Raw genomic sequence first — 10,238 nt, forward strand, 5'->3', positions numbered from 1 at the left:
TAGATTTTTATATTGGTAATGCTACGTAGCGCTCTGTATGAAAATCACTGGCTGTGCTGTGTGCAGTCTGTGGCTAGTTTGCATTGTTGTCTGCCATTGTATTGTTGGGCAGCTGGATGTTAACAGCGCATAGCGTTGGGCAGTTAGAGGTGAGCCGCCAGCAGTGGTGGATGTGAGGAGAGAGATGGCGGAGTTTTGAAATTACATATATTATTACTTGTGATGATATTAAGGTAAATACATTGTTTGTTCTCTGTTAATATCTTTCATTTGCTAACTATCTCTATCAGTAGTTAGTGCCTTCAGTAGTTTGAATCTTTTATTTAGCTGGCAGTAGTGGCGCTCGCTGTATTGCAGTAGTTCGAGTAATGAAGATTTTTGTGTGGTAAGTGATTTCTGAAAGGTATAGTTTAATGTTACTCAGGGCCATTCTTTTGTAGCTGTGGACATAAATTACCAAGTTGTCTTCTTAACTGCAAGGACACGTCCTCGCGTGCCGGAGGCGGTGGCTGGTTGCTTCTACATTCCGTCGTGGTGATGATAATGTCGCGAGTAGCCCGAAACAAATTATCATGGTCTGGTTGTTCCAGACTAAAGACTTCCTAGCAACACAAATGCGCCTGTGAGGGAGATGAAGAAGGCTTGCTACACATCACTGACGGTACAGTGATTGATTTTAACAAACGAAGTCACATAGTATCTCTGATACAGTCAACTTTAGCCAAAACTACTCAAGATGGACAACATAGGCCGCTTGTACGCAGGACGCTCAATTGCCGACTGTACTCGGAAAGTTACGTTGAAGTCGAAACTTCAGCAACTTCGTCAAACAGTTTCAATGAAAGTGTATTAGACAGCCAACGGAAGGCAGGCTGTCGAGAGCAGCGAGAGCTCAGTCTTGTAACCTACTCCGACCGAAAAGGCGAGAGCCGACCGTCTCAAGAGTACCCGTACGAGCCAAATACAGAACATTCCCCCCGCCACGACAGTGGCCGTGGTTAAAACGTGCCAATCAGCAACTCGAAAACCGGCAGAAAATTCCACTTTATTGCCGATGCACTACTATTCCACCGATGGAGATACTTGGCACCAATTTCTGCGCCGATTTTGCTACGTCACGGAGTTATCCTCTGAGCAAGCCAATCACAGTTATGATTTTGCAGAAAACGCGGGAATTTGCCTGCCAAGACTGCCTGGGAACACAAGTTATTCCCACGCCTTGATGGTAGCCTGTCAGAAAATGTTTCCACTAAGTTTCTCCAAAGTAACGGAATCTCTAGTCCAAGCCGCTCCATCAGGCCCCTGTGGGCGTGTCGCCCCCGCTCTTATGACAACGTCGACGTCTGTAAAGCATCCACTCGACTCCCTCACACCCGTCGGCATAACCCTTTCCAGATCAGCAGAACCCGCCTGTCACCGAACCACCCAGGTGACGAGAGACGCTGTGTGGGAAGTCCACATGTGAAGCAATAGCAACCTTCCACCACTTGCAATTAGAGAGGAAAATATTCATATCTTCTGAGTTCTCGATACTGGCCTTGTAATGATAAAACTCGGCCATACTTCCACAAATCGAATAACTCTGAGTAAGATATAATTATGAGAGGGAGCTCATGCCACCTCTCAAGGTAACTAACGTTCATAACCGTTACATGGAGTATTTAAAGGAAACCTGATTTATATCTTCGCAATTGGCGCTGCTATCGCAGTTCTAGTGCGACTGGCGCGAAATCTGAATAGGTATAGTCTTTCAATGCATAAAGACGCCTACCAACTTTTGTTCATGTGGCACAATCCCTTCTTTGTGTTGCGGCTTTTCCTGTCAGATTACAATCAACTATTAATGCCTTATTATGTTTACTGTAATTTTAGTACCCTTACATAATTCCGCTTTTACGATATTATAATCTTACACTTTTTGTAAGTTTACACAGCCATTGTTTTACACTTCCAATGTTTTAACGTTAATTTCGGTTTTCATAATTTCCGTATTTTATAGTTCTATCGTAAGCTTATCTCCTTTACGGAAAGTTTTTCTGTTCTCTTTTTTTCTGTATGTACGGAAGTTACGCTGATGTCATACCACCCGCTCGTCCCTCTGTCTTCTGTCCTTTATCTTACTCCCTTCTCTACACTCTGTCCCACTTCCTTCCCTCACTCTACCATTGTTATGGTCCACAGCTACGGAGTACGTAACAGTCATGTGTAGTGCCTTAAGCAACTTTTATTTTGTATCTCATTACTCTCACTAGCTTATATCTTTCGCCGCGTCCCTATTTTCTATAATATACCATTGTAGATACCCTATTTTGTCTTTGTTTTAATTTCATGTATTTTCGATTCTAATTAGCTTTCTACGATATATGCAGATACTCATCCATCATCTTCCAAGGCCGAGTAACTGTGATTCGTGTGAACTGAATGAGGATAAAAAATTAAAAAGAAACTACATAAAAGAATCGTATACAGAAATAGTCACACAAAATGTGATGTCAGTAAAGTCTCAAGAAGAGCCTAGAAAGTCAAATAAAAAAAAACATATGGCTTAACTAAATCATTTGTAGCAAGAAATACATCTCTAGATATACAAATCTAAACCACTGTAGTACAGTGGTAACGCCATATTGGTTGTGTACAGTTGAGTACTTAAAACTGAACTACGTGTTATATTGACTAACATTTAAATGAATGATTATTACGAAAATAGTGGTTACATTAAACTAAGAAAGATTGATTACTTTTAAAAATAATGCAAACAAACGTAACAGGATTGTAAATCGATAATCAACTGAGACACATGTTAAAATTTACATCAGTTATTGGTGCAGTGAATATTACTCGATTTGTGCCCAACTATTGATACAGGACAGCCTAACAAATAAAAGAGAGAGAGAGAGAGAGAGATAACTTAAAAAATAGATAAGATATGGTACATGACTACCAAGGCGGAGAAAGAAAATAGGAATAGCGTGGATGAAGAAAGAAACCCAACAACGGATAAGAAAATGTGCTACCAACACAAAATAAAATAGTGGAACTACAGCAGTTATGTGATGCCTATTCGTCAATAAGAAATAAACTTTTTTATGAAACCGTTTTGGCGATGATTGCATTTTGCTGTAGTAGTTTCACGTAAATATTAAATTGAGAGCCTTTGTAGTAGGATTCGCTGATATCGGTAATGTCCAAAGCGCACGTTTCAAATCGCTGTTCTGCTTTATCGCAACTTTGCATACGTTATAAACGGTGTTATTCACCATTAAACGACTTAGCATTATCTAGTATGTACTCAGGTACCAACACTTATCGATATGTGTATAAAGAGGCATATTCCCTCCATATTGTAATGTTACTTGAAATAATTTAGTAAATAATCTTCTGATGTTGGGTCCCAGTACGTTTTCAGTATCACTATTATTGGATTCTACCCTTATTCCCGTATTCTTATACGTCATTCAAAGTTTTTCTTTTCAGACGTTCATTTTTCACTGACATAACTTAAAGAACCCGTAATATTATTATCGATACCCGCCTCAGAGATTAACAAATAGGAGACAATCAAAAATTACTATACATACAGGGTGACTGAAAATGAATGGGACGAAAAGGCAGTTTCCCTGTGTCTACAGCAATGACTATTTCAAAAATACACATATAGACTGAAAGGTTATCTCTCACAGTTCCTACGGACACTCACAGCTGTTGGATGTGGACTCTATTTGGGACACAGATATCTCTCCGGTACTGCACATCCTCCTAGACCTTTTCCACCACAGCTCTTTCAGCGGAGTTAACAGCGCCGAATATTCGATGCCTTAGTTGCTGTTGAATCCTGTGGAAATGGGAGCATGTAGGCCATGTACTTCACGCCTCTCCAAAAGAAAAAAACAGTCTATTGATGTAAGGTGAGTTGACCTGTATCAGGATGGACGGGGAGAGGGGCGAGCTGCACAACATTAAGAGCACATCATTTGACCCAGCACGACCAGTTAAGGGCAGTGGAAGACGTTCTTTGACGTGAGTAATACGATGTAACGCCTATGTGATGGCCCTCCATCTTGCTGCAGAATAGAGGTAGGTACCTCTTCTGTCGATTGAAGCATCAGCCAGAGAGAAGCCATAACGAATGAAATTATGCCTGTAACAGTAGGTGCGGCGAAGACGAGAGGACCAAAGATTCTATGGTAGATTATAGCGCAGAAAACGTTACTTTCCGGAGAATCGCGTTCCTCATTCTAGGATGCCTGCAGGTTTTGTGTACACATTCTGAGACTATGCTTGTTCACTTTGGCTAGTTAATTTAAATCTGGCTTCGTTAGAGAACGCAAGTTTGTTTGCGAGACCATACACCTCCATCCATGTTTGAAAATCAGTGCATAACACTATATCTGTAAGCCTTTAAATGCAAAGCTTGTGCAACACACGACACGCCGTTGACAGACTCACTTCTCTGCTGGTACGATGCGCGGATTTTCTGGGTTTCTTCAGTAGATCGTACCAATATTTCCATCATATGATTCTCGACGAATGGCAGTCACGCCTTTTCCTCTTGTATACGTCTCCCCCTCTCCTCGATATGCTTTGTCCCTATACCTATGTTATGGCGTTGTGGTGCCACTTTACCAAACTTTGTCTGAATATATCTTTCAGCATTGATTAGTAATAACGTTTTTACTTATTCTATAACTCAATGCGCCTTTCTATCGCGTATGCCATCATTTTGAATAGTAACGGAAGCGATAAAGAATGGCGCCTTTCCATAGCTTCATTGTTGCCATTCTAAATCGTGACAGTTAATCTATCAGTTTTTACGTGCATTTCTGAAACTGAGCCGTTGCTGTAGTCCCTTTGAATCGCCCTACTTATAATATACTCTTTACTCTCGAAAACATCCATCATGAAGATGAGCTTTGGTGATATCTGACATATCCAGAATAAAAATAATAAAAATGTAGGGGTGATACGAGTGTCGACGACCCACCCTTAACGTAACGAATGCTACTCTCTGAATTAAAACCCAGGCGTCATAATGTACTGGGATTAAAGCTCGTACTCAGCGGCACTCAAATGATACATTACTCAAAATAAAAAGAAATTCTCAGAGCGCAAGCACAGTAGGCTGCAAGATTATAGCCTGCCGGAGTGGCCTTTCATTACTTTCTGTCACGGTAGAGGTATTGGTATCAATAGACAGAAGGATTCATTTTCGTTCATAATTCTGTGAAATATTTTAGTGTACTTTGGTATGCATGATGTTACGAAGACGACAGAATATTGAAGAAGTATGCAACGCATTAAATAATGAAATACTAATAGAAACCGTTGCTAACGTTATCCTTATTCGCACTGCATTGGCACTAAAATAATCCTTTTTCTAACATCATCTTTTGCTGTATTGCTCCATCAGCCTAGAAACTCTCATCATAGCTGGATGTTGCCGACATTTCTCCTTTAATGGGAGACGGAAGGCAAATGGGCTTCAAAGATTCGATTTTTAGATTTTAGCATATTTGAAATGCCTGGTCTCTCCTGCGTGAAACAGTTCTTGTTTTACATAAATACGACATATTTTCGTGAGACATGATGGTTTTCCTGACGCTGTGTGCAATCTGGCATTTAAATGCCACGCCTTACTTTTTGCGCCATGCAGAGATAATGCACAGCATTCTTTTACTCGTTGTGTATTATTTCATGTCTTCGTGGGAAAACCCAAAATTTAAATAAATATGTGAATTCTGTCATTTGGAAGCGGTTACCGAAAACTGTATTTGTTCAGCTTACAACCCTCAAATTTGGTGTTTATGATGCTACTTTATGCTTCAATGATGGTGTAATAAGAAAACTGGACGTTTTGGAAATATTGGGCATAAAATCTAGTCGAAATACAGCAAAACTCTTGGTGCAAATAGAAAAAGAGTAATTCCGCAAAGCAGAGATTGCTAATTTAAAATGCACAAAAGAAGCCAGACAATAAATAAGAGGGACCAAGAGAAGAAAATAAGATTAGTATGATTCAGACGATGCTCAGTGTGGTGCAGGAAAATATTAGTGGTAAGTAATTCTCATGAAAACCTACACTAGAATGGCAATATTAAATTTTAAATGGATTTTATAGTTTCAGGGACTATTATTTAATAAAGTAATAGGGTTAGAAACATGAATTTTGGTCAGTTTGTAGTACTGATGGTAATACGTTTTAGAAGTAACCTGAGAACCAACAAGCAATCATAAACTGTTTTATAATAATTAATGTACAAAAAAGTTAAATTTTACTACTGAATGAATAATTTTTTCCCCAAAACCATAAGAGGCATTATGTTAATTTTCTTGTAAATAGAGGACTATATGTTATATATGCAGTAAAAATTTCATTGTTTTGTGATTTATAGTTCTTTTGAAAAGTGTACCTATTCAAAGGGTATAGTAGCATTGGAAGAATAGGGACAAAAATTGCCTTCCGTGTCCCCAGAAGGAATAAAACTTTGCACCAGTCAAGTATTTTCCCGCGTAGCGTGATTTGCTTGGGGAAACAGTATAAATACGAGTATTGTAGAATTAAATACTTAGATCACGACCACAGGCACGTAAATATAAAAATTGGCCTTAACAATATAAGAGCACGTAAAAGATGCACAATAAAGAAATACACAACTATCGTTAGAATTAGACACTTGGTAGAGCACTTGCCCGCCAAAGGCAAAGGTCCCGAGTTCGAGTCTCGGTCCGGCACACAGTTTTAATCTACCAGGAAGTTTCAGACTTCTTCGTGATAACGCAAGGCCTCACACAAGTGTCTACACCCGAGGGGAGCTGACAAAGCTTTATTGAACTGTTCCTCCTAATCCATCATACAGCCCAGATCTCGCACCTCACGACATCCGTATGTTCGGCCCAATGAAATATGTTCTCCGCACGATTCAGTACGTGGACGATAGGGACAGTATTGACTCAGGAAGGTGTTGGCTCCGACGTCGATCAGTACCATGGTACCGTGAGGCCATACAGGCACTCTTCGCAAGGCGGCTTAAGGCCATAGAACTGAACGGAGATTATGTTGAAAAATAGTTTTCCAGCCAAAAGTTCGGGAATCATTACAGTGAACTGGAATCCTGAATAAAACCAAGAATGTGTTGCATTACTTATTGAACGCCCCCAGTAGAATGGAAGCGCTACCACTGACGCCAAAAAATAAAGAAAACTATAAAAGAACCGTACATCGATAGCCTACTGACATGGAAATACGACAGAGGTACATTATGTTCTGGGTCAAAAATTGTAAGCCATAATTCTCTATCTTTCACTTGAAATTCCCTCATACTGATCTTCAGATTAATAGCATTTTTACTGGTGGCATTATTTTAAGCCATCTTTACTCAACATGTGTTACACACGAGTCCTTATAGAGACCGCCATCTGTCTAATTAATGGTTTGCTACTTTACTGTGCCTTTCATATACTATATTTTTCTTAAAGCCTATTTTCATATTTACGTGACTGTCGTCGTGACCAAAATATCTCATTCTACAATTGCATTTACACTGACATTATTCGTATTTAACCGCCATTGGCTGTCACTGACGTATTGCCGGCTATAGTGGGCGAAGGTCTCGCTGTTCATGCCTGAGCAGTTGCTCTTCCCGCCATCCCAGGAAAAAAAAGGGTCAAAGCGCTCTGAGCACTATGGGACTTAACATCTGAGGTCATCAGTCCCCTAGAACGTAGAACTACTTAAACCTAAGTAACCTAAGGACACCACACACATCCATGCCCGAGGCTGGATTTGAACCTGTGACCGTAGCGGTCGCGCGGTTCCAGACTGCAGCGCCTAGAACCGCTCGGCCATTGAAACCGGCTAGTGAGTGAAGTGACATGCACTAAAACGATGGAGAAAAGAATGTTTGCCAGTACTAAAAGGTTGAAAATGCTTTCCTTGGATTATGTAGTAAGTTTACACTGTTTATTTCCACAATTTTGCAAATATTTTCCGCTTTCGACTTACGAAATTCATAACCTAGCATTAAACATTTTCGTGACAGGGATATGCATTGCACCTCATCGAGGAGAAGAAATAAAACATGTACTAAGACAAATTTTACCTGACGAAGGACCCACGGCGTCCCAAATGCCTCGTGTAGTTACTGAAGGCGTTGTTTAATTGATACCTCCAACATGTCTTGGTATTCTAAAAATTACTCATCAAAACCTCTATGGCACTTCCAGTTGCCTAGGATCACGAAATGTGGTTAGCAGCAAGCTTAAACAGTAAAAGAAAGAAAAAATCCGTTTTGTAGTTATATCACACAAAACCAAATTTTTTGGTCATTTGTTGGCAGTTTGTACTTCCGTCACTCTTTTACGATCCCTTTCTTCTCAGGAACGAGTCGACGTCACACGGTAAGACCCAGATCGCGTGGTGGTAGAAGCAGCTAAAGCTTCGAGTCTATGCAAACCAAATGATACGGTGATTTATGTCACATAGTTTGATACTAAAACCTCTAATATACTTCCCGTCGGCCTAGAAACACGAAATCTGGCACGACACAGTATTCATTAGTACGTGTACAGGAAAAAACCGAACTTGTTAATTTGTACTTTTATCACAGAAAAGGTATTTATTTTGTCATTCGTTTTACGATTGCATACATAAAATTAAAACATTCTCGAAAATCTTGCAATCCCCATGACTGATGTCCTGCCAATATCAATGTCTTTAATAGGAATAAATCGTCAAGATCATCGCTTGCTGAGATGAATACACTGTCTGTATGCACAATTCAGTTTTTACTGCACCCTCACAGAGTGAGTTCCATTCGCACCTGGCCTATTTTTTATTATACGAGGGGGAGTCAAAAAGGAAAGGGACTTTCTCAATTTCTCTCCATAGGGCTTCCTAACGCTGCTAGTATGCAAGGCTGAGGTACTGTTGTCGGCAACAATTCTACACAACGTGTCACTCTTTTTCGTCCACAGCTTGTGTTCTCGCGGTCGCGTCTCGCTTCCTGAGCAGGGGTTCGTGGATTCGATTCCCGGCTGGGTCAGGGATTTTCACCTGCCTCGAGATGACTGGGTGTTTGTGTTGTCTTCATTATTTCATCATCATTCATAAAAATCGAGAGATTGGACTGAGCAAAGGTTGGAAATTTGTGCGTGCGCTGATAACCCCACAATCCAAACGTCGTCTTCACCATCATTCCTCTTATTGCTACGGTATTCGTTGTAGCAGACTGTGAAACATGACTCCTCCTTTGTCGACCTGCACGAAGAACAAAATGAGGACAGTGATTCGCTATTTGTTTACGAAAACTGAAATCTGCGGAAATAATACTTTGAATGCAAGAGCAGTATGATGACAACTGTTTATCGCGAAGCAAGGTCTGCGAATGGATAGACGGTGATGAAAAACAGTCACAGTGGACGACATTGCCAGTACTTTACGTATCAGTTGTGGTTCAGCGTGTACCATATTACACGACAGGCTACGTTTTCGGAAAGTGTGTGCTAGCTGGTTACCGAATGAATTGTCAGTGCAGCACGAAGTGCAGAGGATGGACATCTCTCGTAAACATTTGGTCCGTTATCATCGAGCGGTAGATGGATTCTTACAGCAAATCGTTACAATTGACGAAACGTGGGTGCATCGTCACGAGCCGGAAAATAAAGCCGTTATCAATGTTTGGGAACACCCGTCATCACCAGAAGTTAAGAAACTGGAACGTCAACCATCAGCTGACAAGACGCTAACACTATTGTGGGACATGGAAGGTGTGGTAGCCATTCATTCCACCGCAAGAGGCGAAACTGTGAACAGTGATAACTTTTGTGATGTCTTGCGAACCAAACCTGTACCTGTAGTCAGACCCAAACATGGCGGAAAACTGAGGAAAGGTGTCATCCTGCAGTTTGCCAACATTCTAAGAAACAGACGGCCGAAACAATAAAGGAGTTGTCATTAGAACTTCTGGAACAGCCACACCTGTCTCCAATCGACTTACATGTGTTGGACCATTGAAGAAAGCGTTCAGCAGAGGATGATTTCAAAGCAATGCACAACTCATTATTGCGGTGAAAAATTCGTTACAGGTGCAACACAAAAACAGATTCCGACAGAATCAAGAAACTTGTGAAACGACAGACATTTTGTGTTGAACTGCTAGATGGTTACGTAGGAAGATGTATATTTAATTTTTCTATCATTACAATAAATATTCCTTTTCGCAAAAGTCCCTTTACTTTTTGAC

Source organism: Schistocerca cancellata, chromosome 10 (genome assembly GCF_023864275.1).
Source record: "Schistocerca cancellata isolate TAMUIC-IGC-003103 chromosome 10, iqSchCanc2.1, whole genome shotgun sequence".
NCBI classification, from domain to species: domain Eukaryota; kingdom Metazoa; phylum Arthropoda; class Insecta; order Orthoptera; family Acrididae; genus Schistocerca; species Schistocerca cancellata.